We start from the raw sequence: 27102 nt of genomic DNA on the forward strand, positions 1-27102 counted from the left end.
TTTGCATTGCTCTTCTGGTGACAATGTAGCTTGTTTTTGTCAATTACCATTTCAGTAATAGGGTAAAGAAAATTAAGTGGATTTCTGAAAGAAAACAATGCTGTCAATATACTATTAAAACAAATTAAAATGTTAAAAGTTATTGTACTTTAAGTAAAAATAAAAGAGTCAAAATATCAATTCCCGTTTTGGAAGAATATAATTAACAAAAAAATAAGTGCACATAGCAGAGGATGGTTTCGATCCACCGACCTCTGGGTTATGGGCCCAGCACGCTTCCGCTGCGCCACTCTGCTGCTCATGTAAGTGTCAGAGATCCTGAAGTACTCACTCATCATGTGAAAGTACCAATGTGTTTCTTCGTTGGTCAGTGGAAGAAAAATCTTGCAAAACTCTCCAGATTATTGCCTTTTTAACCTTTTTCTAGGAAACTTTCTAGATGAATGCTTTTTAGCCTTTGTCAGTACATGCTTTTGCAAGCTGTCTCTGTGGCGCAATCGGTTAGCGCATTCGGCTGTTAACCGAAAGGTTGGTGGTTCAATCCCACCCGGGGACGTAATTGACCTTGTGATCAAATTTTGGTGATCTTTAAGTAGACAAGTCAAAATTTCAAACCACCTCTTATAGTGTAGGGTACCTGGCCTTCTCTGATGCAATCAGAGTCAGATTTGATTAAGTCATTTTATAAAAAACAGGAAGCACAATTCAGTATGGGGCTGCAGAGAAAAAAAATTATGCAGGCAGAGAAATCCAATTGAGTGATTAATCAGCTCTCCATTTTATGGCTTTATTTTTATGCTAACACATTTGCTCTCTGAAAAGTGTCCACAAAGCCAAGTCTCTGATTAACACCTTTGTAGGAATGGTTTTTCACCTATTACTGATTAAAACTTGCTTCATTGGAAAGGCAGCAAGATGCATCCTCATTACAATGTCCACTGAAATAATACAGGTTGACACCAGGAAACATAAACCTCACTGCATCCTTGCTGCTTTCTCAAGTGGGAATCTGTTTAATGTGAAAACCAGGTGATATCTAATCAGCACACAGGTAAGAAGTTAAGAAAATCTTTCTTTAAGGGTGAAGATGTTTCTCACAAAATCGTTGCCCCAATGCATCATTGAAATTCAAGATGGAAAGATGATTTTGAAATATCAATTGTACATTTTTTGCATTGCTCTTCTGGTGACAATGTAGCTTGTTTTTGTCAATTACCATTTCAGTAATAGGGTAAAGAAAATTAAGTGGATTTCTGAAAGAAAACAATGCTGTCAATATACTATTAAAACAAATTAAAATGTTAAAAGTTATTGTACTTTAAGTAAAAATAAAAGAGTCAAAATATCAATTCCCGTTTTGGAAGAATTTAATTAACAAAAAAATAAGTGCACATAGCAGAGGATGGTTTCGATCCACCGACCTCTGGGTTATGGGCCCAGCACGCTTCCGCTGCGCCACTCTGCTGCTCATGTAAGTGTCAGAGATCTTGAAGTACTCACTCATCATGTGAAAGTACCAATGTGTTTCTTCGTTGGTCAATGGAAGAAAAATCTTGCAAAACTCTCCAGATTATTGCCTTTTTAACCTTTTTCTAGGAAACTTTCTAGATGAATGCTTTTTAGCCTTTGTCAGTACATGCTTTTGCAAGCTGTCTCTGTGGCGCAATCGGTTAGCGCATTCGGCTGTTAACCGAAAGGTTGGTGGTTCAATCCCACCCGGGGACGTAATTGACCTTGTGATCAAATTTTGGTGATCTTTAAGTAGACAAGTCAAAATTTCAAACCACCTCTTATAGTGTAGGGTACCTGGCCTTCTCTGATGCAGTCAGATTTGATTAAGTCATTTTATAAAAAACAGGAAGCACAATTTAGCATGGGGTTGCAGAGAAAAAAAATTATGCAGGCAGAGAAATCCAATTGAGTGATTAATCAGCTCTCCATTTTATGGCTTTATTTTTATGCTAACACATTTGCTCTCTGAAAAGTGTCCACAAAGCCAAGTCTCTGATTAACACCTTTGTAGGAATGGTTTTTCACCTATTACTGATTAAAACTTGCTTCATTGGAAAGGCAGCAAGATGCATCCTCATTACAATGTCCACTGAAATAATACAGGTTGACACCAGGAAACATAAACCTCACTGCATCCTTGCTGCTTTCTCAAGTGGGAATCTGTTTAATGTGAAAACCAGGTGATATCTAATCAGCACACAGGTAAGAAGTTAAGAAAATCTTTCTTTAAGGGTGAAGATGTTTCTCACAAAATCGTTGCCCCAATGCATCATTGAAATTCAAGATGGAAAGATGATTTTGAAATATCAATTGTACATTTTGCATTGCTCTTCTGGTGACAATGTAGCTTGTTTTTGTCAATTACCATTTCAGTAATAGGGTAAAGAAAATTAAGTGGATTTCTGAAAGAAAACAATGCTGTCAATATACTATTAAAACAAATTAAAATGTTAAAAGTTATTGTACTTTAAGTAAAAATAAAAGAGTCAAAATATCAATTCCCGTTTTGGAAGAATTTAATTAACAAAAAAATAAGTGCACATAGCAGAGGATGGTTTCGATCCACCGACCTCTGGGTTATGGGCCCAGCACGCTTCCGCTGCGCCACTCTGCTGCTCATGTAAGTGTCAGAGATCCTGAAGTACTCACTCATCATGTGAAAGTACCAATGTGTTTCTTCGTTGGTCAATGGAAGAAAAATCTTGCAAAACTCTCCAGATTATTGCCTTTTTAACCTTTTTCTAGGAAACTTTCTAGATGAATGCTTTTTAGCCTTTGTCAGTACATGCTTTTGCAAGCTGTCTCTGTGGCGCAATCGGTTAGCGCATTCGGCTGTTAACCGAAAGGTTGGTGGTTCAATCCCACCCGGGGACGTAATTGACCTTGTGATCAAATTTTGGTGATCTTTAAGTAGACAAGTCAAAATTTCAAACCACCTCTTATAGTGTAGGGTACCTGGCCTTCTCTGATGCAGTCAGATTTGATTAAGTCATTTTATAAAAAACAGGAAGCACAATTTAGCAGCGGGTTGCAGAGAAAAAAAATTATGCAGGCAGAGAAATCCAATTGAGTGATTAATCAGCTCTCCATTTTATGGCTTTATTTTTATGCTAACACATTTGCTCTCTGAAAAGTGTCCACAAAGCCAAGTCTCTGATTAACACCTTTGTAGGAATGGTTTTTCACCTATTACTGATTAAAACTTGCTTCATTGGAAAGGCAGCAAGATGCATCCTCATTACAATGTCCACTGAAATAATACAGGTTGACACCAGGAAACATAAACCTCACTGCATCCTTGCTGCTTTCTCAAGTGGGAATCTGTTTAATGTGAAAACCAGGTGATATCTAATCAGCACACAGGTAAGAAGTTAAGAAAATCTTTCTTTAAGGGTGAAGATGTTTCTCACAAAATCGTTGCCCCAATGCATCATTGAAATTCAAGATGGAAAGATGATTTTGAAATATTAATTGTACATTTTGCATTGCTCTTCTGGTGACAATGTAGCTTGTTTTTGTCAATTACCATTTCAGTAATAGGGTAAAGAAAATTAAGTGGATTTCTGAAAGAAAACAATGCTGTCAATATACTATTAAAACAAATTAAAATGTTAAAAGTTATTGTACTTTAAGTAAAAATAAAAGAGTCAAAATATCAATTCCCGTTTTGGAAGAATTTAATTAACAAAAAAATAAGTGCACATAGCAGAGGATGGTTTCGATCCACCGACCTCTGGGTCATGGGCCCAGCACGCTTCCGCTGCGCCACTCTGCTGCTCATGTAAGTACCAGAGATCCTGAAGTACTCACTCATCATGTGAAAGTACCAATGTGTTTCTTCGTTGGTCAATGGAAGAAAAATCTTGCAAAACTCTCCAGATTATTGCCTTTTTAACCTTTTTCTAGGAAACTTTCTAGATGAATGCTTTTTAGCCATTGTCAGTACATGCTTTTGCAAGCTGTCTCTGTGGCGCAATCAGTTAGCGCATTCGGCTGTTAACCGAAAGGTTGGTGGTTCAATCCCACCCGGGGACGTAATTGACCTTGTGATCAAATTTTGGTGATCTTTAAGTAGACAAGTCAAAATTTCAAACCACCTCTTATAGTGTAGGGTACCTGGCCTTCTCTGATGCAATCAGAGTCAGATTTGATTAAGTCATTTTATAAAAAACAGGAAGCACAATTTAGCATGGGGTTGCAGAGAAAAAAAATTATGCAGGCAGAGAAATCCAATTGAGTGATTAATCAGCTCTCCATTTTATGGCTTTATTTTTATGCTAACACATTTGCTCTCTGAAAAGTGTCCACAAAGCCAAGTCTCTGATTAACACCTTTGTAGGAATGGTTTTTCACATATTACTGATTAAAACTTGCTTCATTGGAAAGGCAATGCATCCTCATTACAATGTCCACTGAAATAATACAGGTTGACACCAGGAAACATAAACCTCACTGGATCCTTGCTGCTTTCTCAAGTGGGAATCTGTTTAATGTGAAAACCAGGTGATATCTAATCAGCACACAGGTAAGAAGTTAAGAAAATCTTTCTTTAAGGGTGAAGATGTTTCTCACAAAATCGTTGCCCCAATGCATCATTGAAATTCAAGATGGAAAGATGATTTTGAAAAATCAATTGTACATTTTGCATTGCTCTTCTGGTGACAATGTAGCTTGTTTTTGTCAATTACCATTTCAGTAATAGGGTAAAGAAAATTAAGTGGATTTCTGAAAGAAAACAATGCTGTCAATATACTATTAAAACAAATTAAAATGTTAAAAGTTATTGTACTTTAAGTAAAAATAAAAGAGTCAAAATATCAATTCCCGTTTTGGAAGAATTTAATTAACAAAAAAATAAGTGCACATAGCAGAGGATGGTTTCGATCCACCGACCTCTGGGTTATGGGCCCAGCACGCTTCCGCTGCGCCACTCTGCTGCTTATGTAAGTGTCAGAGATCCTGAAGTACTCACTCATCATGTGAAAGTACCAATGTGTTTCTTCGTTGGTCAATGGAAGAAAAATCTTGCAAAACTCTCCAGATTATTGCCTTTTTAACCTTTTTCTAGGAAACTTTCTAGATGAATGCTTTTTAGCCTTTGTCAGTACATGCTTTTGCAAGCTGTCTCTGTGGCGCAATCGGTTAGCGCATTCGGCTGTTAAACGAAAGGTTGGTGGTTCAATCCCACCCGGGGACGTAATTGACCTTGTGATCAAATTTTGGTGATCTTTAAGTAGACAAGTCAAAATTTCAAACCACCTCTTATAGTGTAGGGTACCTGGCCTTCTCTGATGCAATCAGAGTCAGATTTGATTAAGTCATTTTATAAAAAACAGGAAGCACAATTTAGCATGGGGTTGCAGAGAAAAAAAATTATGCAGGCAGAGAAATCCAATTGAGTGATTAATCAGCTCTCCATTTTATGGCTTTATTTTTATGCTAACACATTTGCTCTCTGAAAAGTGTCCACAAAGCCAAGTCTCTGATTAACACCTTTGTAGGAATGGTTTTTCACCTATTACTGATTAAAACTTGCTTCATTGGAAAGGCAGCAAGATGCATCCTCATTACAATGTCCACTGAAATAATACAGGTTGACACCAGGAAACATAAACCTCACTGCATCCTTGCTGCTTTCTCAAGTGGGAATCTGTTTAATGTGAAAACCAGGTGATATCTAATCAGCACACAGGTAAGAAGTTAAGAAAATCTTTCTTTAAGGGTGAAGATGTTTCTCACAAAATCGTTGCCCCAATGCATCATTGAAATTCAAGATGGAAAGATGATTTTGAAATATCAATTGTACATTTTGCATTGCTCTTCTGGTGACAATGTAGCTTGTTTTTGTCAATTACCATTTCAGTAATAGGGTAAAGAAAATTAAGTGGATTTCTGAAAGAAAACAATGCTGTCAATATACTATTAAAACAAATTAAAATGTTAAAAGTTATTGTACTTTAAGTAAAAATAAAAGAGCCAAAATATCAATTCCAGTTTTGGAAGAATTTAATTAACAAAAAAATAAGTGCACATAGCAGAGGATGGTTTCGATCCACCAACCTCTGGGTTATGGGCCCAGCACGCTTCCGCTGCGCCACTCTGCTGCTCATGTAAGTGTCAGAGATCCTGAAGTACTCACTCATCATGTGAAAGTACCAATGTGTTTCTTCGTTGGTCAATGGAAGAAAAATCTTGCAAAACTCTCCAGATTATTGCCTTTTTAACCTTTTTCTAGGAGACTTTCTAGATGAATGCTTTTTAGCCTTTGTCAGTACATGCTTTTGCAAGCTGTCTCTGTGGCGCAATCGGTTAGCGCATTCGGCTGTTAACCGAAAGGTTGGTGGTTCAATCCCACCCGGGGACGTAATTGACCTTGTGATCAAATTTTAGTGATCTTTAAGTAGACAAGTCAAAATTTCAAACCACCTCTTATAGTGTAGGGTACCTGGCCTTCTCTGATGCAATCAGAGTCAGATTTGATTAAGTCATTTTATAAAAAACAGGAAGCACAATTTAGCATGGGGTTGCAGAGAAAAAAAATTATGCAGGCAGAGAAATCCAATTAAGTGATTAATCAGCTCTCCATTGTATGGCCTTATTTTTATGCTAACACATTTGGTCTCTGAAAAGTGTCCACAAAGCCAAGTCTCTGATTAACACCTTTGTAGGAATGGTTTTTCACCTATTACTGATTAAAACTTGCTTCATTGGAAAGGCAGCAAGATGCATCCTCATTACAATGTCCACTGAAATAATACAGGTTGACACCAGGAAACATAAACCTCACTGCATCCTTGCTGCTTTCTCAAGTGGGAATCTGTTTAATGTGAAAACCAGGTGATATCTAATCAGCACACAGGTAAGAAGTTAAGAAAATCTTTCTTTAAGGGTGAAGATGTTTCTCACAAAATCGTTGCCCCAATGCATCATTGAAATTCAAGATGGAAAGATGATTTTGAAATATTAATTGTACATTTTGCATTGCTCTTCTGGTGACAATGTAGCTTGTTTTTGTCAATTACCATTTCAGTAATAGGGTAAAGAAAATTAAGTGGATTTCTGAAAGAAAACAATGCTGTCAATATACTATTAAAACAAATTAAAATGTTAAAAGTTATTGTACTTTAAGTAAAAATAAAAGAGTCAAAATATCAATTCCCGTTTTGGAAGAATATAATTAACAAAAAAATAAGTGCACATAGCAGAGGATGGTTTCGATCCACCGACCTCTGGGTTATGGGCCCAGCACGCTTCCGCTGCGCCACTCTGCTGCTCATGTAAGTGTCAGAGATCCTGAAGTACTCACTCATCATGTGAAAGTACCAATGTGTTTCTTCGTTGGTCAGTGGAAGAAAAATCTTGCAAAACTCTCCAGATTATTGCCTTTTTAACCTTTTTCTAGGAAACTTTCTAGATGAATGCTTTTTAGCCTTTGTCAGTACATGCTTTTGCAAGCTGTCTCTGTGGCGCAATCGGTTAGCGCATTCGGCTGTTAACCGAAAGGTTGGTGGTTCAATCCCACCCGGGGACGTAATTGACCTTGTGATCAAATTTTGGTGATCTTTAAGTAGACAAGTCAAAATTTCAAACCACCTCTTATAGTGTAGGGTACCTGGCCTTCACTGATGCAATCAGAGTCAGATTTGATTAAGTCATTTTATAAAAAACAGGAAGCACAATTTAGTATGGGGTTGCAGAGAAAAAAAATTATGCAGGCAGAGAAATCCAATTGAGTGATTAATCAGCTCTCCATTTTATGGCTTTATTTTTATGCTAACACATTTGCTCTCTGAAAAGTGTCCACAAAGCCAAGTCTCTGATTAACACCTTTGTAGGAATGGTTTTTCACCTATTACTGATTAAAACTTGCTTCATTGGAAAGGCAGCAAGATGCATCCTCATTACAATGTCCACTGAAATAATACAGGTTGACACCAGGAAACATAAACCTCACTGCATCCTTGCTGCTTTCTCAAGTGGGAATCTGTTTAATGTGAAAACCAGGTGATATCTAATCAGCACACAGGTAAGAAGTTAAGAAAATCTTTCTTTAAGGGTGAAGATGTTTCTCACAAAATCGTTGCCCCAATGCATCATTGAAATTCAAGATGGAAAGATGATTTTGAAATATCAATTGTACATTTTTTGCATTGCTCTTCTGGTGACAATGTAGCTTGTTTTTGTCAATTACCATTTCAGTAATAGGGTAAAGAAAATTAAGTGGATTTCTGAAAGAAAACAATGCTGTCAATATACTATTAAAACAAATTAAAATGTTAAAAGTTATTGTACTTTAAGTAAAAATAAAAGAGTCAAAATATCAATTCCCGTTTTGGAAGAATTTAATTAACAAAAAAATAAGTGCACATAGCAGAGGATGGTTTCGATCCACCGACCTCTGGGTTATGGGCCCAGCACGCTTCCGCTGCGCCACTCTGCTGCTCATGTAAGTGTCAGAGATCCTGAAGTACTCACTCATCATGTGAAAGTACCAATGTGTTTCTTCGTTGGTCAATGGAAGAAAAATCTTGCAAAACTCTCCAGATTATTGCCTTTTTAACCTTTTTCTAGGAAACTTTCTAGATGAATGCTTTTTAGCCTTTGTCAGTACATGCTTTTGCAAGCTGTCTCTGTGGCGCAATCGGTTAGCGCATTCGGCTGTTAACCAAAAGGTTGGTGGTTCAATCCCACCCGGGGACGTAATTGACCTTGTGATCAAATTTTGGTGATCTTTAAGTAGACAAGTCAAAATTTCAAACTACCTCTTATAGTGTAGGGTACCTGGCCTTCTCTGATGCAATCAGAGTCAGATTTGATTAAGTCATTTTATAAAAAACAGGAAGCACAATTTAGTATGGGGTTGCAGAGAAAAAAAATTATGCAGGCAGAGAAATCCAATTGAGTGATTAATCAGCTCTCCATTTTATGGCTTTATTTTTATGCTAACACATTTGCTCTCTGAAAAGTGTCCACAAAGCCAAGTCTCTGATTAACACCTTTGTAGGAATGGTTTTTCACCTATTACTGATTAAAACTTGCTTCATTGGAAAGGCAGCAAGATGCATCCTCATTACAATGTCCACTGAAATAATACAGGTTGACACCAGGAAACATAAACCTCACTGCATCCTTGCTGCTTTCTCAAGTGGGAATCTGTTTAATGTGAAAACCAGGTGATATCTAATCAGCACACAGGTAAGAAGTTAAGAAAATCTTTCTTTAAGGGTGAAGATGTTTCTCACAAAATCGTTGCCCCAATGCATCATTGAAATTCAAGATGGAAAGATGATTTTGAAATATCAATTGTACATTTTGCATTGCTCTTCTGGTGACAATGTAGCTTGTTTTTGTCAATTACCATTTCAGTAATAGGGTAAAGAAAATTAAGTGGATTTCTGAAAGAAAACAATGCTGTCAATATACTATTAAAACAAATTAAAATGTTAAAAGTTATTGTACTTTAAGTAAAAATAAAAGAGTCAAAATATCAATTCCCGTTTTGGAAGAATTTAATTAACAAAAAAATAAGTGCACATAGCAGAGGATGGTTTCGATCCACCGACCTCTGGGTTATGGGCCCAGCACGCTTCCGCTGCGCCACTCTGCTGCTCATGTAAGTGTCAGAGATCTTGAAGTACTCACTCATCATGTGAACGTACCAATGTGTTTCTTCGTTGGTCAATGGAAGAAAAATCTTGCAAAACTCTCCAGATTATTGCCTTTTTAACCTTTTTCTAGGAAACTTTCTAGATGAATGCTTTTTAGCCTTTGTCAGTACATGCTTTTGCAAGCTGTCTCTGTGGCGCAATCGGTTAGCGCATTCGGCTGTTAACCGAAAGGTTGGTGGTTCAATCCCACCCGGGGACGTAATTGACCTTGTGATCAAATTTTGGTGATCTTTAAGTAGACAAGTCAAAATTTCAAACCACCTCTTATAGTGTAGGGTACCTGGCCTTCTCTGATGCAGTCAGATTTGATTAAGTCATTTTATAAAAAACAGGAAGCACAATTTAGCATGGGGTTGCAGAGAAAAAAAATTATGCAGGCAGAGAAATCCAATTGAGTGATTGATCAGCTCTCCATTTTATGGCTTTATTTTTATGCTAACACATTTGCTCTCTGAAAAGTGTCCACAAAGCCAAGTCTCTGATTAACACCTTTGTAGGAATGGTTTTTCACCTATTACTGATTAAAACTTGCTTCATTGGAAAGGCAGCAAGATGCATCCTCATTACAATGTCCACTGAAATAATACAGGTTGACACCAGGAAACATAAACCTCACTGCATCCTTGCTGCTTTCTCAAGTGGGAATCTGTTTAATGTGAAAACCAGGTGATATCTAATCAGCACACAGGTAAGAAGTTAAGAAAATCTTTCTTTAAGGGTGAAGATGTTTCTCACAAAATCGTTGCCCCAATGCATCATTGAAATTCAAGATGGAAAGATGATTTTGAAATATCAATTGTACATTTTGCATTGCTCTTCTGGTGACAATGTAGCTTGTTTTTGTCAATTACCATTTCAGTAATAGGGTAAAGAAAATTAAGTGGATTTCTGAAAGAAAACAATGCTGTCAATATACTATTAAAACAAATTAAAATGTTAAAAGTTATTGTACTTTAAGTAAAAATAAAAGAGTCAAAATATCAATTCCCATTTTGGAAGAATTTAATTAACAAAAAAATAAGTGCACATAGCAGAGGATGGTTTCGATCCACCGACCTCTGGGTTATGGGCCCAGCACGCTTCCGCTGCGCCACTCTGCTGCTCATGTAAGTGTCAGAGATCCTGAAGTACTCACTCATCATGTGAAAGTACCAATGTGTTTCTTCGTTGGTCAATGGAAGAAAAATCTTGCAAAACTCTCCAGATTATTGCCTTTTTAACCTTTTTCTAGGAAACTTTCTAGATGAATGCTTTTTAGCCTTTGTCAGTACATGCTTTTGCAAGCTGTCTCTGTGGCGCAATCGGTTAGCGCATTCGGCTGTTAACCGAAAGGTTGGTGGTTCAATCCCACCCGGGGACGTAATTGACCTTGTGATCAAATTTTGGTGATCTTTAAGTAGACAAGTCAAAATTTCAAACCACCTCTTATAGTGTAGGGTACCTGGCCTTCTCTGATGCAGTCAGATTTGATTAAGTCATTTTATAAAAAACAGGAAGCACAATTTAGCAGCGGCTTGCAGAGAAAAAAAATTATGCAGGCAGAGAAATCCAATTGAGTGATTAATCAGCTCTCCATTTTATGGCTTTATTTTTATGCTAACACATTTGCTCTCTGAAAAGTGTCCACAAAGCCAAGTCTCTGATTAACACCTTTGTAGGAATGGTTTTTCACCTATTACTGATTAAAACTTGCTTCATTGGAAAGGCAGCAAGATGCATCCTCATTACAATGTCCACTGAAATAATACAGGTTGACACCAGGAAACATAAACCTCACTGCATCCTTGCTGCTTTCTCAAGTGGGAATCTGTTTAATGTGAAAACCAGGTGATATCTAATCAGCACACAGGTAAGAAGTTAAGAAAATCTTTCTTTAAGGGTGAAGATGTTTCTCACAAAATCGTTGCCCCAATGCATCATTGAAATTCAAGATGGAAAGATGATTTTGAAATATCAATTGTACATTTTGCATTGCTCTTCTGGTGACAATGTAGCTTGTTTTTGTCAATTACCATTTCAGTAATAGGGTAAAGAAAATTAAGTGGATTTCTGAAAGAAAACAATGCTGTCAATATACTATTAAAACAAATTAAAATGTTAAAAGTTATTGTACTTTAAGTAAAAATAAAAGAGCCAAAATATCAATTCCAGTTTTGGAAGAATTTAATTAACAAAAAAATAAGTGCACATAGCAGAGGATGGTTTCGATCCACCAACCTCTGGGTTATGGGCCCAGCACGCTTCCGCTGCGCCACTCTGCTGCTCATGTAAGTGTCAGAGATCCTGAAGTACTCACTCATCATGTGAAAGTACCAATGTGTTTCTTCGTTGGTCAATGGAAGAAAAATCTTGCAAAACTCTCCAGATTATTGCCTTTTTAACCTTTTTCTAGGAAACTTTCTAGATGAATGCTTTTTAGCCTTTGTCAGTACATGCTTTTGCAAGCTGTCTCTGTGGCGCAATCAGTTGGCGCATTCGGCTGTTAACCGAAAGGTTGGTGGTTCAATCCCAACCAGGGACGTAATTGACCTTGTGATCAAATTTTGGTGATCTTTAAGTAGACAAGTCAAAATTTCAAACCACCTCTTATAGTGTAGGGTACCTGGCCTTCTCTGATGCAATCAGAGTCAGATTTGAGAAAGTCATTTTATAAAAAAACAGGAAGCACAATTTAGCATGGGGTTGCAGAGAAAAAAAATTATGCAGGCAGAGAAATCCAATTGAGTGATTAATCAGCTCTCCATTTTATGGCTTTATTTTTATGCTAACACATTTGCTCTCTGAAAAGTGTCCACAAAGCCTAGTCTCTGATTAACACCTTTGTAGGACTGGTTTTTCACCTATTACTGATTAAAACTTGCTTCATTGGAAAGGCAGCAAGATGCATCCTCATTACAATGTCCACTGAAATAATACAGGTTGACACCAGGAAACATAAACCTCACTGCATCCTTGCTGCTTTCTCAAGTGGGAATCTGTTTAATGTGAAAACCAGGTGATATCTAATCAGCACACAGGTAAGAAGTTAAGAAAATCTTTCTTTAAGGGTGAAGATGTTTCTCACAAAATCGTTGCCCCAATGCATCATTGAAATTCAAGCTGGAAAGATGATTTTGAAATATCAATTGTACATTTTGCATTGCTCTTCTGGTGACAATGTAGCTTGTTTTTGTCAATTACCATTTCAGTAATAGGGTAAAGAAAATTAAGTGGATTTCTGAAAGAAAACAATGCTGTCAATATACTATTAAAACAAATTAAAATGTTAAAAGTTATTGTACTTTAAGTAAAAATAAAAGAGTCAAAATATCAATTCCAGTTTTGGAAGAATTTAATTAACCAAAAAATAAGTGCACATAGCAGAGGATGGTTTCGATCCACCGACCTCTGGGTTATGGGCCCAGCACGCTTCCGCTGCGCCACTCTGCTGCTCATGTAAGTGTCAGAGATCCTGAAGTACTCACTCATCATGTGAAAGTACCAATGTGTTTCTTCGTTGGTCAATGGAAGAAAAATCTTGCAAAACTCTCCAGATTATTGCCTTTTTAACCTTTTTCTAGGAAACTTTCTAGATGAATGCTTTTTAGCCTTTGTCAGTACATGCTTTTGCAAGCTGTCTCTGTGGCGCAATCGGTTAGCGCAATCGGCTGTTATCCGAAAGGTTGGTGGTTCAATCCCACCCGGGGACGGAATTGACCTTGTGATCAAATTTTGGTGATCTTTAAGTAGACAAGTCAAAATTTCAAACCACCTCTTATAGTGTAGGGTACCTGGCCTTCTCTGATGCAATCAGAGTCAGATTTGATTAAGTCATTTTATAAAAAACAGGAAGCACAATTTAGCATGGGGTTGCAGAGAAAAAAAATGATGCAGGCAGAGAAATCCAATTGAGTGATTAATCAGCTCTCCATTTTATGGCTTTATTTTTATGCTAACACATTTGCTCTCTGAAAAGTGTCCACAAAGCCAAGTCTCTGATTAACACCTTTGTAGGAATGGTCTTTCACCTATTACTGATTAAAACTTGCTTCATTGGAAAGGCAGCAAGATGCATCCTCATTACAATGTCCACTGAAATAATACAGGTTGACACCAGGAAACATAAACCTCATTGCATCCTTGCTGCTTTCTCAAGTGGGAATCTGTTTAATGTGAAAACCAGGTGATATCTAATCAGCACACAGGTAAGAAGTTAAGAAAATCTTTCTTTAAGGGTGAAGATGTTTCTCACAAAATCGTTGCCCCAATGCATCATTGAAATTCAAGATGGAAAGATGATTTTGAAATATCAATTGTACATTTTGCATTGCTCTTCTGGTGACAATGTAGCTTGTTTTTGTCAATTACCATTTCAGTAATAGCGTAAAGAAAATTAAGTGGATTTCTGAAAGAAAACAATGCTGTCAATATACTATTAAAACAAATTAAAATGTTAAAAGTTATTGTACTTTAAGTAAAAATAAAAGAGTCAAAATATCAATTCCAGTTTTGGAAGAATTTAATTAACAAAAAAATAAGTGCACATAGCAGAGGATGGTTTCGATCCACCGACCTCTGGGTTATGGGCCCATCACGCTTCCGCTGCGCCACTCTGCTGCTCATGTAAGTGTCAGAGATCCTGAAGTACTCACTCATCATGTAAAAGTACCAATGTGTTTCTTCATTGGTCAATGGAAGAAAAATCTTGCAAAACTCTCCAGATTATTGCCTTTTTAACCTTTTTCTAGGAAACTTTCTAGATGAATGCTTTTTAGCCATTGTCAGTACATGCTTTTGCAAGCTGTCTCTGTGGCGCAATCAGTTAGTGCATTCGGCTGTTAACCAAAAGGTTGGTGGTTCAATCCCACCCGGGGACGTAATTGACCTTGTGATCAAATTTTGGTGATCTTTAAGTAGACAAGTCAAAATTTCAAACCACCTCTTATAGTGTAGGGTACCTGGCCTTCTCTGATGCAATCAGAGTCAGATTTGATTAAGTCATTTTATAAAAAACAGGAAGCACAATTTAGCATGGGGTTGCAGAGAAAAAAAATTATGCAGGCAGAGAAATCCAATTGAGTGATTAATCAGCTCTCCATTTTATGGCTTTATTTTTATGCTAACACATTTGCTCTATGAAAAGTGTCCACAAAGCCAAGTCTCTGATTAACACCTTTGTAGGAATGGTTTTTCACCTATTACTGATTAAAACTTGCTTCATTGGAAAGGCAGCAAGATGCATCCTCATTACAATGTCCACTGAAATAATACAGGTTGACACCAGGAAACATAAACCTCACTGCATCCTTGCTGCTTTCTCAAGTGGGAATCTGTTTAATGTGAAAACCAGGTGATATCTAATCAGCACACAGGTAAGAAGTTAAGAAAATCTTTCTTTAAGGGTGAAGATGTTTCTCACAAAATCGTTGCCCCAATGCATCATTGAAATTCAAGATGGAAAGATGATTTTGAAATATTAATTGTACATTTTGCATTGCTCTTCTGGTGACAATGTAGCTTGTTTTTGTCAATTACCATTTCAGTAATAGGGTAAAGAAAATTAAGTGGATTTCTGAAAGAAAACAATGCTGTCAATATACTATTAAAACAAATTAAAATGTTAAAAGTTATTGTACTTTAAGTAAAAATAAAAGAGTCAAAATATCAATTCCCGTTTTGGAAGAATATAATTAACAAAAAAATAAGTGCACATAGCAGAGGATGGTTTCGATCCACCGACCTCTGGGTTATGGGCCCAGCACGCTTCCGCTGCGCCACTCTGCTGCTCATGTAAGTGTCAGAGATCCTGAAGTACTCACTCATCATGTGAAAGTACCAATGTGTTTCTTCGTTGGTCAGTGGAAGAAAAATCTTGCAAAACTCTCCAGATTATTGCCTTTTTAACCTTTTTCTAGGAAACTTTCTAGATGAATGCTTTTTAGCCTTTGTCAGTACATGCTTTTGCAAGCTGTCTCTGTGGCGCAATCGGTTAGCGCATTCGGCTGTTAACCGAAAGGTTGGTGGTTCAATCCCACCCGGGGACGTAATTGACCTTGTGATCAAATTTTGGTGATCTTTAAGTAGACAAGTCAAAATTTCAAACCACCTCTTATAGTGTAGGGTACCTGGCCTTCTCTGATGCAATCAGAGTCAGATTTGATTAAGTCATTTTATAAAAAACAGGAAGCACAATTTAGTATGGGGTTGCAGAGAAAAAAAATTATGCAGGCAGAGAAATCCAATTGAGTGATTAATCAGCTCTCCATTTTATGGCTTTATTTTTATGCTAACACATTTGCTCTCTGAAAAGTGTCCACAAAGCCAAGTCTCTGATTAACACCTTTGTAGGAATGGTTTTTCACCTATTACTGATTAAAACTTGCTTCATTGGAAAGGCAGCAAGATGCATCCTCATTACAATGTCCACTGAAATAATACAGGTTGACACCAGGAAACATAAACCTCACTGCATCCTTGCTGCTTTCTCAAGTGGGAATCTGTTTAATGTGAAAACCAGGTGATATCTAATCAGCACACAGGTAAGAAGTTAAGAAAATCTTTCTTTAAGGGTGAAGATGTTTCTCACAAAATCGTTGCCCCAATGCATCATTGAAATTCAAGATGGAAAGATGATTTTGAAATATCAATTGTACATTTTTTGCATTGCTCTTCTGGTGACAATGTAGCTTGTTTTTGTCAATTACCATTTCAGTAATAGGGTAAAGAAAATTAAGTGGATTTCTGAAAGAAAACAATGCTGTCAATATACTATTAAAACAAATTAAAATGTTAAAAGTTATTGTACTTTAAGTAAAAATAAAAGAGTCAAAATATCAATTCCCGTTTTGGAAGAATTTAATTAACAAAAAAATAAGTGCACATAGCAGAGGATGGTTTCGATCCACCGACCTCTGGGTTATGGGCCCAGCACGCTTCCGCTGCGCCACTCTGCTGCTCATGTAAGTGTCAGAGATCCTGAAGTACTCACTCATCATGTGAAAGTACCAATGTGTTTCTTCGTTGGTCAATGGAAGAAAAATCTTGCAAAACTCTCCAGATTATTGCCTTTTTAACCTTTTTCTAGGAAACTTTCTAGATGAATGCTTTTTAGCCTTTGTCAGTACATGCTTTTGCAAGCTGTCTCTGTGGCGCAATCGGTTAGCGCATTCGGCTGTTAACCAAAAGGTTGGTGGTTCAATCCCACCCGGGGACGTAATTGACCTTGTGATCAAATTTTGGTGATCTTTAAGTAGACAAGTCAAAATTTCAAACTACCTCTTATAGTGTAGGGTACCTGGCCTTCTCTGATGCAATCAGAGTCAGATTTGATTAAGTCATTTTATAAAAAACAGGAAGCACAATTTAGTATGGGGTTGCAGAGAAAAAAAATTATGCAGGCAGAGAAATCCAATTGAGTGATTAATCAGCTCTCCATTTTATGGCTTTATTTTTATGCTAACACATTTGCTCTCTGAAAAGTGTCCACAAAGCCAAGTCTCTGATTAACACCTTTGTAGGAATGGTTTTTCACCTATTACTGATTAAAACTTGCTTCATTGGAAAGGCAGCAAGATGCATCCTCATTACAATGTCCACTGAAATAATACAGGTTGACACCAGGAAACATAAACCTCACTGCATCCTTGCTGCTTTCTCAAGTGGGAATCTGTTTAATGTGAAAACCAGGTGATATCTAATCAGCACACAGGTAAGAAGTTAAGAAAATCTTTCTTTAAGGGTGAAGATGTTTCTCACAAAATCGTTGCCCCAATGCATCATTGAAATTCAAGATGGAAAGATGATTTTGAAATATCAATTGTACATTTTGCATTGCTCTTCTGGTGACAATGTAGCTTGTTTTTGTCAATTACCATTTCAGTAATAGGGTAAAGAAAATTAAGTGGATTTCTGAAAGAAAACAATGCTGTCAATATACTATTAAAACAAATTAAAATGTTAAAAGTTATTGTACTTTAAGTAAAAATAAAAGAGTCAAAATATCAATTCCCGTTTTGGAAGAATATAATTAACAAAAAAATAAGTGCATATAGCAGAGGATGGTTTCGATCCACCGACCTCTGGGTTATGGGCCCAGCACGCTTCCGCTGCGCCACTCTGCTGCTCATGTAAGTGTCAGAGATCCTGAAGTACTCACTCATCATGTGAAAGTACCAATGTGTTTCTTCGTTGGTCAGTGGAAGAAAAATCTTGCAAAACTCTCCAGATTATTGCCTTTTTAACCTTTTTCTAGGAAACTTTCTAGATGAATGCTTTTTAGCCTTTGTCAGTACATGCTTTTGCAAGCTGTCTCTGTGGCGCAATCGGTTAGCGCATTCGGCTGTTAACCAAAAGGTTGGTGGTTCAATCCCACCCGGGGACGTAATTGACCTTGTGATCAAATTTTGGTGATCTTTAAGTAGACAAGTCAAAATTTCAAACTACCTCTTATAGTGTAGGGTACCTGGCCTTCTCTGATGCAATCAGAGTCAGATTTGAGAAAGTCATTTTATAAAAAAACAGGAAGCACAATTTAGCATGGGGTTGCAGAGAAAAAAAATGATGCAGGCAGAGAAATCCAATTGAGTGATTAATCAGCTCTCCATTTTATGGCTTTATTTTTATGCTAACACATTTGCTCTCTGAAAAGTGTCCACAAAGCCAAGTCTCTGATTAACACCTTTGTAGGAATGGTTTTTCACCTATTACTGATTAAAACTTGCTTCATTGGAAAGGCAGCAAGATGCATCCTCATTACAATGTCCACTGAAATAATACAGGTTGACACCAGGAAACATAAACCTCATTGCATCCTTGCTGCTTTCTCAAGTGGGAATCTGTTTAATGTGAAAACCAGGTGATATCTAATCAGCACACAGGTAAGAAGTTAAGAAAATCTTTCTTTAAGGGTGAAGATGTTTCTCACAAAATCGTTGCCCCAATGCATCATTGAAATTCAAGATGGAAAGATGATTTTGAAATATCAATTGTACATTTTGCATTGCTCTTCTGGTGACAATGTAGCTTGTTTTTGTCAATTACCATTTCAGTAATAGGGTAAAGAAAATTAAGTGGATTTCTGAAAGAAAACAATGCTGTCAATATACTATTAAAACAAATTAAAATGTTAAAAGTTATTGTACTTTAAGTAAAAATAAAAGAGTCAAAATATCAATTCCCGTTTTGGAAGAATTTAATTAACAAAAAAATAAGTGCACATAGCAGAGGATGGTTTCGATCCACCGACCTCTGGGTTATGGGCCCAGCACGCTTCCGCTGCGCCACTCTGCTGCTCATGTAAGTGTCAGAGATCCTGAAGTACTCACTCATCATGTGAAAGTACCAATGTGTTTCTTCGTTGGTCAATGGAAGAAAAATCTTGCAAAACTCTCCAGATTATTGCCTTTTTAACCTTTTTCTAGGAAACTTTCTAGATGAATGCTTTTTAGCCTTTGTCAGTACATGCTTTTGCAAGCTGTCTCTGTGGCGCAATCGGTTAGCGCATTCGGCTGTTAACCGAAAGGTTGGTGGTTCAATCCCACCCGGGGACGTAATTGACCTTGTGATCAAATTTTGGTGATCTTTAAGTAGACAAGTCAAAATTTCAAACCACCTCTTATAGTGTAGGGTACCTGGACTTCTCTGATGCAGTCAGATTTGATTAAGTCATTTTATAAAAAACAGGAAGCACAATTTAGCAGCGGGTTGCAGAGAAAAAAAATTATGCAGGCAGAGAAATCCAATTGAGTGATTAATCAGCTCTCCATTTTATGGCTTTATTTTTATGCTAACACATTTGCTCTCTGAAAAGTGTCCACAAAGCCAAGTCTCTGATTAACACCTTTGTAGGAATGGTTTTTCACCTATTACTGATTAAAACTTGCTTCATTGGAAAGGCAGCAAGATGCATCCTCATTACAATGTCCACTGAAATAATACAGGTTGACACCAGGAAACATAAACCTCACTGCATCCTTGCTGCTTTCTCAAGTGGGAATCTGTTTAATGTGAAAACCAGGTGATATCTAATCAGCACACAGGTAAGAAGTTAAGAAAATCTTTCTTTAAGGGTGAAGATGTTTCTCACAAAATCGTTGCCCCAATGCATCATTGAAATTCAAGATGGAAAGATGATTTTGAAATATCAATTGTACATTTTGCATTGCTCTTCTGGTGACAATGTAGCTTGTTTTTGTCAATTACCATTTCAGTAATAGGGTAAAGAAAATTAAGTGGATTTCGGAAAGAAAACAATGCTGTCAATATACTATTAAAACAAATTAAAATGTTAAAAGTTATTGTACTTTAAGTAAAAATAAAAGAGTCAAAATATCAATTCCAGTTTTGGAAGAATTTAATTAACAAAAAAATAAGTGCACATAGCAGAGGATGGTTTCGATCCACCAACCTCTGGGTTATGGGCCCAGCACGCTTCCGCTGCGCCACTCTGCTGCTCATGTAAGTGTCAGAGATCCTGAAGTACTCACTCATCATGTGAAAGTACCAATGTGTTTCTTCGTTGGTCAATGGAAGAAAAATCTTGCAAAACTCTCCAGATTATTGCCTTTTTAACCTTTTTCTAGGAAACTTTCTAGATGAATGCTTTTTAGCCATTGTCAGTACATGCTTTTGCAAGCTGTCTCTGTGGCGCAATCAGTTAGCGCATTCGGCTGTTAATCGAAAGGTTGGTGGTTCAATCCCACCCGGGGACGTAATTGACCTTGTGATCAAATTTTGGTGATCTTTAAGTAGACAAGTCAAAATTTCAAACCACCTCTTATAGTGTAGGGTACCTGGCCTTCTCTGATGCAATCAGAGTCAGATTTGATTAAGTCATTTTATAAAAAAACAGGAAGCACAATTTAGCATGGGGTTGCAGAGAAAAAAAATCATGCAGGCAGAGAAATCCAATTGAGTGATTAATCAGCTCTCCATTTTATGGCTTTATTTTTATGCTAACACATTTGCTCTCTGAAAAGTGTCCACAAAGCCAAGTCTCTGATTAACACCTTTGTAGGAATGGTTTTTCACCTATTACTGATTAAAACTTGCTTCATTGGAAAGGCAGCAAGATGCATCCTCATTACAATGTCCACTGAAATAATACAGGTTGACACCAGGAAACATAAACCTCACTGCATCCTTGCTGCTTTCTCAAGTGGGAATCTGTTTAATGTGAAAACCAGGTGATATCTAATCAGCACACAGGTAAGAAGTTAAGAAAATCTTTCTTTAAGGGTGAAGATGTTTCTCACAAAATCGTTGCCCCAATGCATCATTGAAATTCAAGATGGAAAGATGATTTTGAAATATCAATTGTACATTTTGCATTGCTCTTCTGGTGACAATGTAGCTTGTTTTTGTCAATTACCATTTCAGTAATAGGGTAAAGAAAATTAAGTGGATTTCTGAAAGAAAACAATGCTGTCAATATACTATTAAAACAAATTAAAATGTTAAAAGTTATTGTACTTTAAGTAAAAATAAAAGAGTCAAAATATCAATTCCAGTTTTGGAAGAATTTAATTAATAAAAAAATAAGTGCACATAGCAGAGGATGGTTTCGATCCACCGACCTCTGGGTTATGGGCCCAGCACGCTTCCGCTGCGCCACTCTGCTGCTCATGTAAGTGTCAGAGATCCTGAAGTACTCACTCATCATGTGAAAATACCAATGTGTTTCTTCGTTGGTCAATGGAAGAAAAATCTTGCAAAACTCTCCAGATTATTGCCTTTTTAACCTTTTTCTAGGAAACTTTCTAGATGAATGCTTTTTAGCCTTTGTCAGTACATGATTTTGCTAGCTATCTCTGTGGCGCAATCGGTTAGCGCATTTGGCTGTTGACCAAAAGGTTGGTGGTTCAATCCCACCCGGGGACGTAATTGACCTTGTGATCAAATTTTGGTGATCTTTAAGTAGACAAGTCAAAATTTCAAACCACCTCTTATAGTGTAGGGTACCTGGCCTTCTCTGATGCAGTCAGATTTGATTAAGTCATTTTATAAAAAAACAGGAAGCACAATTTAGCATGGGGTTGCAGAGAAAAAAATTATGCAGGCAGAGAAATCCAATTGAGTGATTAATCAGCTCTCCATTTTATGGCTTTATTTTTATGCTAACACATTTGCTCTCTGAAAAGTGTCCACAAAGCCAAGTCTCTGATTAACACCTTTGTAGGAATGGTTTTTCACCTATTACTGATTAAAACTTGCTTCATTGGAAAGGCAGCAAGATGCATCCTCATTACAATGTCCACTGAAATAATACAGGTTGACACCAGGAAACATAAACCTCACTGCATCCTTGCTGCTTTCTCAAGTGGGAATCTGTTTAATGTGAAAACCAGGTGATATCTAATCAGCACACAGGTAAGAAGTTAAGAAAATCTTTCTTTAAGGGTGAAGATGTTTCTCACAAAATCGTTGCCCCAATGCATCATTGAAATTCAAGATGGAAAGATGATTTTGAAATATCAATTGTACATTTTGCATTGCTCTTCTGGTGACAATGTAGCTTGTTTTTGTCAATTACCATTTCAGTAATAGGGTAAAGAAAATTAAGTGGATTTCTGAAAGAAAACAATGCTGTCAATATACTATTAAAACAAATTAAAATGTTAAAAGTTATTGTACTTTAAGTAAAAATAAAAGAGTCAAAATATCAATTCCAGTTTTGGAAGAATTTAATTAACAAAAAAATAAGTGCACATAGCAGAGGATGGTTTCGATCCACCGACCTCTGGGTTATAGGCCCAGCACGCTTCCGCTGCGCCACTCTGCTGCTCATGTAAGTGTCAGAGATCCTGAAGTACTCACTCATCATGTGAAAGTACCAATGTGTTTCTTCGTTGGTCAATGGAAGAAAAATCTTGCAAAACTCTCCAGATTATTGCCTTTTTAACCTTTTTCTAGGAAACTTTCTAGATGAATGCTTTTTAGCCTTTGTCAGTACATGCTTTTGCAAGCTGTCTCTGTGGCGCAATCGGTTGGCGCATTCGGCTGTTAACCGAAAGGTTGGTGGTTCAATCCCAACCAGGGACGTAATTGACCTTGTGATCAAATTTTGGTGATCTTTAAGTAGACAAGTCAAAATTTCAAACCACCTCTTATAGTGTAGGGTACCTGGCCTTCTCTGATGCAATCAGAGTCAGATTTGAGAAAGTCATTTTATAAAAAAACAGGAAGCACAATTTAGCATGGGGTTGCAGAGAAAAAAAATGATGCAGGCAGAGAAATCCAATTGAGTGATTAATCAGCTCTCCATTTTATGGCTTTATTTTTATGCTAACACATTTGCTCTCTGAAAAGTGTCCACAAAGCCAAGTCTCTGATTAACACCTTTGTAGGAATGGTTTTTCACCTATTACTGATTAAAACTTGCTTCATTGGAAAGGCAGCAAGATGCATCCTCATTACAATGTCCACTGAAATAATACAGGTTGACACCAGGAAACATAAACCTCATTGCATCCTTGCTGCTTTCTCAAGTGGGAATCTGTTTAATGTGAAAACCAGGTGATATCTAATCAGCACACAGGTAAGAAGTTAAGAAAATCTTTCTTTAAGGGTGAAGATGTTTCTCACAAAATCGTTGCCCCAATGCATCATTGAAATTCAAGATGGAAAGATGATTTTGAAATATCAATTGTACATTTTGCATTGCTCTTCTGGTGACAATGTAGCTTGTTTTTGTCAATTACCATTTCAGTAATAGCGTAAAGAAAATTAAGTGGATTTCTGAAAGAAAACAATGCTGTCAATATACTATTAAAACAAATTAAAATGTTAAAAGTTATTGTACTTTAAGTAAAAATAAAAGAGTCAAAATATCAATTCCAGTTTTGGAAGAATTTAATTAACAAAAAAATAAGTGCACATAGCAGAGGATGGTTTCGATCCACCGACCTCTGGGTTATGGGCCCATCACGCTTCCGCTGCGCCACTCTGCTGCTCATGTAAGTGTCAGAGATCCTGAAGTACTCACTCATCATGTGAAAGTACCAATGTGTTTCTTCGTTGGTCAATGGAAGAAAAATCTTGCAAAACTCTCCAGATTATTGCCTTTTTAACCTTTTTCTAGGAAACTTTCTAGATGAATGCTTTTTAGCCTTTGTCAGTACATGCTTTTGCAAGCTGTCTCTGTGGCGCAATCGGTTAGCGCATTCGGCTGTTAACCGAAAGGTTGGTAGTTCAATCCCACCCGGGGACGTAATTGACCTTGTGATCAAATTTTGGTGATCTTTAAGTAGACAAGTCAAAATTTCAAACCACCTCTTATAGTGTAGGGTACCTGGCCTTCTCTGATGCAATCAGAGTCAGATTTGATTAAGTCATTTTATAAAAAACAGGAAGCACAATTTAGCATGGGGTTGCAGAGAAAAAAAATGATGCAGGCAGAGAAATCCAATTGAGTGATTAATCAGCTCTCCATTTTATGGCTTTATTTTTATGCTAACACATTTGCTCTCTGAAAAGTGTCCACAAAGCCAAGTCTCTGATTAACACCTTTGTAGGAATGGTTTTTCACCTATTACTGATTAAAACTTGCTTCATTGGAAAGGCAGCAAGATGCATCCTCATTACAATGTCCACTGAAATAATACAGGTTGACACCAGGAAACATAAACCTCACTGCATCCTTGCTGCTTTCTCAAGTGGGAATCTGTTTAATGTGAAAACCAGGTGATATCTAATCAGCACACAGGTAAGAAGTTAAGAAAATCTTTCTTTAAGGGTGAAGATGTTTCTCACAAAATCGTTGCCCCAATGCATCATTGAAATTCAAGATGGAAAGATGATTTTGAAATATCAATTGTACATTTTGCATTGCTCTTCTGGTGACAATGTAGCTTGTTTTTGTCAATTACCATTTCAGTAATAGGGTAAAGAAAATTAAGTGGATTTCTGAAAGAAAACAATGCTGTCAATATACTATTAAAACAAATTAAAATGTTAAAAGTTATTGTACTTTAAGTAAAAATAAAAGAGTCAAAATATTAATTCCAGTTTTGGAAGAATTTAATTAACAAAAAAATAAGTGCACATAGCAGAGGATGGTTTCGATCCACCGACCTCTGGGTTATGGGCCCATCACGCTTCCGCTGCGCCACTCTGCTGCTCATGTAAGTGTCAGAGATCCTGAAGTACTCACTCATCATGTGAAAGTACCAATGTGTTTCTTCATTGGTCAATGGAAGAAAAATCTTGCAAAACTCTCCAGATTATTGCCTTTTTAACCTTTTTCTAGGAAACTTTCTAGATGAATGCTTTTTAGCCTTTGTCAGTACATGCTTTTGCAAGCTGTCTCTGTGGCGCAATCGGTTAGCGCATTCGGCTGTTAACCGAAAGGTTGGTGGTTCAATCCCACCCGGGGATGTAATTGACCTTGTGATCAAATTTTGGTGATCTTTAAGTAGACAAGTCAAAATTTCAAACCACCTCTTATAGTGTAGGGTACCTGGCCTTCTCTGATGCAATCAGAGTCAGATTTGATTAAGTCATTTTATAAAAAACAGGAAGCACAATTTAGCATGGGGTTGCAGAGAAAAAAAATGATGCAGGCAGAGAAATCCAATTGAGTGATTAATCAGCTCTCCATTTTATGGCTTTATTTTTATGCTAACACATTTGCTCTCTGAAAAGTGTCCACAAAGCCAAGTCTCTGATTAACACCTTTGTAGGAATGGTTTTTCACCTATTACTGATTAAAACTTGCTTCATTGGAAAGGCAGCAAGATGCATCCTCATTACAATGTCCACTGAAATAATACAGGTTGACAACAGGAAACATAAACCTCACTGCATCCTTGCTGCTTTCTCAAGTGGGAATCTGTTTAATGTGAAAACCAGGTGATATCTAATCAGCACACAGGTAAGAAGTTAAGAAAATCTTTCTTTAAGGGTGAAGATGTTTCTCACAAAATCGTTGCCCCAATGCATCATTGAAATTCAAGATGGAAAGATGATTTTGAAATATCAATTGTACATTTTGCATTGCTCTTCTGGTGACAATGTAGCTTGTTTTTGTCAATTACCATTTCAGTAATAGGGTAAAGAAAATTAAGTGGATTTCTGAAAGAAAACAATGCTGTCAATATACTATTAAAACAAATTAAAATGTTAAAAGTTATTGTACTTTAAGTAAAAATAAAAGAGTCAAAATATCAATTCCAGTTTTGGAAGAATTTAATTAACAAAAAAATAAGTGCACATAGCAGAGGATGGTTTCGATCCACCGACCTCTGGGTTATGGGCCCAGCTCGCTTCCGCTGCGCCACTCTGCTGCTCATGTAAGTGTCAGAGATCCTGAAGTACTCACTCATCATGTGAAAGTACCAATGTGTTTCTTCGTTGGTCAATGGAAGAAAAATCTTGCAAAACTCTCCAGATTATTGCCTTTTTAACCTTTTTCTAGGAAACTTTCTAGATGAATGCTTTTTAGCCTTTGTCAGTACATGCTTTTGCAAGCTGTCTCTGTGGCGCAATCGGTTAGCGCATTCGGCTGTTAACCGAAAGGTTGGTGGTTCAATCCCACCCGGGGACGTAATTGACCTTGTGATCAAATTTTGGTGATCTTTAAGTAGACAAGTCAAAATTTCAAACCACCTCTTATAGTGTAGGGTACCTGGCCTTCTCTGATGCAATCAGAGTCAGATTTGATTAAGTCATTTTATAAAAAACAGGAAGCACAATTTAGCATGGGGTTGCAGAGAAAAAAATTATGCAGGCAGAGAAATCCAATTGAGTGATTAATCAGCTCTCCATTTTATGGCTTTATTTTTATGCTAACACATTTGCTCTCTGAAAAGTGTCCACAAAGCCAAGTCTCTGATTAACACCTTTGTAGGAATGTTTTTTCACCTATTACTGATTAAAACTTGCTTCATTGGAAAGGCAGCAAGATGCATCCTCATTACAATGTCAACTGAAATAATACAGGTTGACACCAGGAAACATAAACCTCACTGCATCCTTGCTGCTTTCTCAAGTGGGAATCTGTTTAATGTGAAAACCAGGTGATATCTAATCAGCACACAGGTAAGAAGTTAAGAAAATCTTTCTTTAAGGGTGAAGATGTTTCTCACAAAATCGTTGCCCCAATGCATCATTGAAATTCAAGCTGGAAAGATGATTTTGAAATATCAATTGTACATTTTGCATTGCTCTTCTGGTGACAATGTAGCTTGTTTTTGTCAATTACCATTTCAGTAATAGGGTAAAGAAAATTAAGTGGATTTCTGAAAGAAAACAATGCTGTCAATATACTATTAAAACAAATTAAAATGTTAAAAGTTATTGTACTTTAAGTAAAAATAAAAGAGTCAAAATATCAATTCCAGTTTTGGAAGAATTTAATTAACAAAAAAATAAGTGCACATAGCAGAGGATGGTTTCGATCCACCAACCTCTGGGTTATGGGCCCAGCACGCTTCTGCTGCACCACTCT

General features: G+C 36.9%; 30 non-coding genes across 30 annotated transcripts; 16 read left to right on the forward strand and 14 right to left on the reverse strand.

Moving 5' to 3' along the window:
* Positions 1–224: 224 nt before the first annotated feature.
* On the reverse strand, positions 225–296 carry TRNAM-CAU (transfer RNA methionine (anticodon CAU)). Its single transcript has one exon. It is a non-coding gene; the product is annotated as a tRNA-Met (tRNA).
* A 186-nt stretch (positions 297–482) lies between these two features.
* On the forward strand, positions 483–556 carry TRNAN-GUU (transfer RNA asparagine (anticodon GUU)). The gene has a single exon. It is a non-coding gene; the product is annotated as a tRNA-Asn (tRNA).
* An 837-nt stretch (positions 557–1393) lies between these two features.
* Positions 1394–1465, reverse strand: TRNAM-CAU (transfer RNA methionine (anticodon CAU)). The gene has a single exon. It is a non-coding gene; the product is annotated as a tRNA-Met (tRNA).
* Positions 1466–1651: 186 nt separating this feature from the next.
* TRNAN-GUU (transfer RNA asparagine (anticodon GUU)) lies at positions 1652–1725 on the forward strand. The gene has a single exon. It is a non-coding gene; the product is annotated as a tRNA-Asn (tRNA).
* An 829-nt stretch (positions 1726–2554) lies between these two features.
* On the reverse strand, positions 2555–2626 carry TRNAM-CAU (transfer RNA methionine (anticodon CAU)). Its single transcript has one exon. It is a non-coding gene; the product is annotated as a tRNA-Met (tRNA).
* Positions 2627–2812: 186 nt separating this feature from the next.
* Positions 2813–2886, forward strand: TRNAN-GUU (transfer RNA asparagine (anticodon GUU)). Its single transcript has one exon. It is a non-coding gene; the product is annotated as a tRNA-Asn (tRNA).
* Positions 2887–3973: 1087 nt separating this feature from the next.
* On the forward strand, positions 3974–4047 carry TRNAN-GUU (transfer RNA asparagine (anticodon GUU)). Its single transcript has one exon. It is a non-coding gene; the product is annotated as a tRNA-Asn (tRNA).
* An 830-nt stretch (positions 4048–4877) lies between these two features.
* TRNAM-CAU (transfer RNA methionine (anticodon CAU)) lies at positions 4878–4949 on the reverse strand. Its single transcript has one exon. It is a non-coding gene; the product is annotated as a tRNA-Met (tRNA).
* Positions 4950–6302: 1353 nt separating this feature from the next.
* TRNAN-GUU (transfer RNA asparagine (anticodon GUU)) lies at positions 6303–6376 on the forward strand. The gene has a single exon. It is a non-coding gene; the product is annotated as a tRNA-Asn (tRNA).
* Positions 6377–7211: 835 nt separating this feature from the next.
* TRNAM-CAU (transfer RNA methionine (anticodon CAU)) lies at positions 7212–7283 on the reverse strand. The gene has a single exon. It is a non-coding gene; the product is annotated as a tRNA-Met (tRNA).
* A 186-nt stretch (positions 7284–7469) lies between these two features.
* Positions 7470–7543, forward strand: TRNAN-GUU (transfer RNA asparagine (anticodon GUU)). Its single transcript has one exon. It is a non-coding gene; the product is annotated as a tRNA-Asn (tRNA).
* Positions 7544–8380: 837 nt separating this feature from the next.
* Positions 8381–8452, reverse strand: TRNAM-CAU (transfer RNA methionine (anticodon CAU)). The gene has a single exon. It is a non-coding gene; the product is annotated as a tRNA-Met (tRNA).
* Positions 8453–8638: 186 nt separating this feature from the next.
* Positions 8639–8712, forward strand: TRNAN-GUU (transfer RNA asparagine (anticodon GUU)). Its single transcript has one exon. It is a non-coding gene; the product is annotated as a tRNA-Asn (tRNA).
* An 835-nt stretch (positions 8713–9547) lies between these two features.
* On the reverse strand, positions 9548–9619 carry TRNAM-CAU (transfer RNA methionine (anticodon CAU)). The gene has a single exon. It is a non-coding gene; the product is annotated as a tRNA-Met (tRNA).
* Positions 9620–9805: 186 nt separating this feature from the next.
* Positions 9806–9879, forward strand: TRNAN-GUU (transfer RNA asparagine (anticodon GUU)). The gene has a single exon. It is a non-coding gene; the product is annotated as a tRNA-Asn (tRNA).
* An 829-nt stretch (positions 9880–10708) lies between these two features.
* Positions 10709–10780, reverse strand: TRNAM-CAU (transfer RNA methionine (anticodon CAU)). Its single transcript has one exon. It is a non-coding gene; the product is annotated as a tRNA-Met (tRNA).
* Positions 10781–10966: 186 nt separating this feature from the next.
* On the forward strand, positions 10967–11040 carry TRNAN-GUU (transfer RNA asparagine (anticodon GUU)). Its single transcript has one exon. It is a non-coding gene; the product is annotated as a tRNA-Asn (tRNA).
* A 1997-nt stretch (positions 11041–13037) lies between these two features.
* On the reverse strand, positions 13038–13109 carry TRNAM-CAU (transfer RNA methionine (anticodon CAU)). Its single transcript has one exon. It is a non-coding gene; the product is annotated as a tRNA-Met (tRNA).
* Positions 13110–15371: 2262 nt separating this feature from the next.
* TRNAM-CAU (transfer RNA methionine (anticodon CAU)) lies at positions 15372–15443 on the reverse strand. The gene has a single exon. It is a non-coding gene; the product is annotated as a tRNA-Met (tRNA).
* Positions 15444–15629: 186 nt separating this feature from the next.
* TRNAN-GUU (transfer RNA asparagine (anticodon GUU)) lies at positions 15630–15703 on the forward strand. The gene has a single exon. It is a non-coding gene; the product is annotated as a tRNA-Asn (tRNA).
* Positions 15704–16540: 837 nt separating this feature from the next.
* TRNAM-CAU (transfer RNA methionine (anticodon CAU)) lies at positions 16541–16612 on the reverse strand. Its single transcript has one exon. It is a non-coding gene; the product is annotated as a tRNA-Met (tRNA).
* Positions 16613–16798: 186 nt separating this feature from the next.
* Positions 16799–16872, forward strand: TRNAN-GUU (transfer RNA asparagine (anticodon GUU)). Its single transcript has one exon. It is a non-coding gene; the product is annotated as a tRNA-Asn (tRNA).
* Positions 16873–17707: 835 nt separating this feature from the next.
* On the reverse strand, positions 17708–17779 carry TRNAM-CAU (transfer RNA methionine (anticodon CAU)). The gene has a single exon. It is a non-coding gene; the product is annotated as a tRNA-Met (tRNA).
* Positions 17780–17965: 186 nt separating this feature from the next.
* TRNAN-GUU (transfer RNA asparagine (anticodon GUU)) lies at positions 17966–18039 on the forward strand. The gene has a single exon. It is a non-coding gene; the product is annotated as a tRNA-Asn (tRNA).
* An 836-nt stretch (positions 18040–18875) lies between these two features.
* TRNAM-CAU (transfer RNA methionine (anticodon CAU)) lies at positions 18876–18947 on the reverse strand. The gene has a single exon. It is a non-coding gene; the product is annotated as a tRNA-Met (tRNA).
* A 186-nt stretch (positions 18948–19133) lies between these two features.
* On the forward strand, positions 19134–19207 carry TRNAN-GUU (transfer RNA asparagine (anticodon GUU)). Its single transcript has one exon. It is a non-coding gene; the product is annotated as a tRNA-Asn (tRNA).
* A 1997-nt stretch (positions 19208–21204) lies between these two features.
* On the reverse strand, positions 21205–21276 carry TRNAM-CAU (transfer RNA methionine (anticodon CAU)). Its single transcript has one exon. It is a non-coding gene; the product is annotated as a tRNA-Met (tRNA).
* Positions 21277–21462: 186 nt separating this feature from the next.
* Positions 21463–21536, forward strand: TRNAN-GUU (transfer RNA asparagine (anticodon GUU)). The gene has a single exon. It is a non-coding gene; the product is annotated as a tRNA-Asn (tRNA).
* A 3422-nt stretch (positions 21537–24958) lies between these two features.
* Positions 24959–25032, forward strand: TRNAN-GUU (transfer RNA asparagine (anticodon GUU)). Its single transcript has one exon. It is a non-coding gene; the product is annotated as a tRNA-Asn (tRNA).
* Positions 25033–26125: 1093 nt separating this feature from the next.
* TRNAN-GUU (transfer RNA asparagine (anticodon GUU)) lies at positions 26126–26199 on the forward strand. The gene has a single exon. It is a non-coding gene; the product is annotated as a tRNA-Asn (tRNA).
* The last annotated feature ends 903 nt before the right edge of the window (positions 26200–27102 follow it).

The sequence above is a fragment of the Pseudophryne corroboree genome, chromosome 4, assembly GCF_028390025.1.
Source record: "Pseudophryne corroboree isolate aPseCor3 chromosome 4, aPseCor3.hap2, whole genome shotgun sequence".
In the NCBI taxonomy this organism is placed as follows: Eukaryota; Metazoa; Chordata; class Amphibia; order Anura; family Myobatrachidae; genus Pseudophryne; species Pseudophryne corroboree.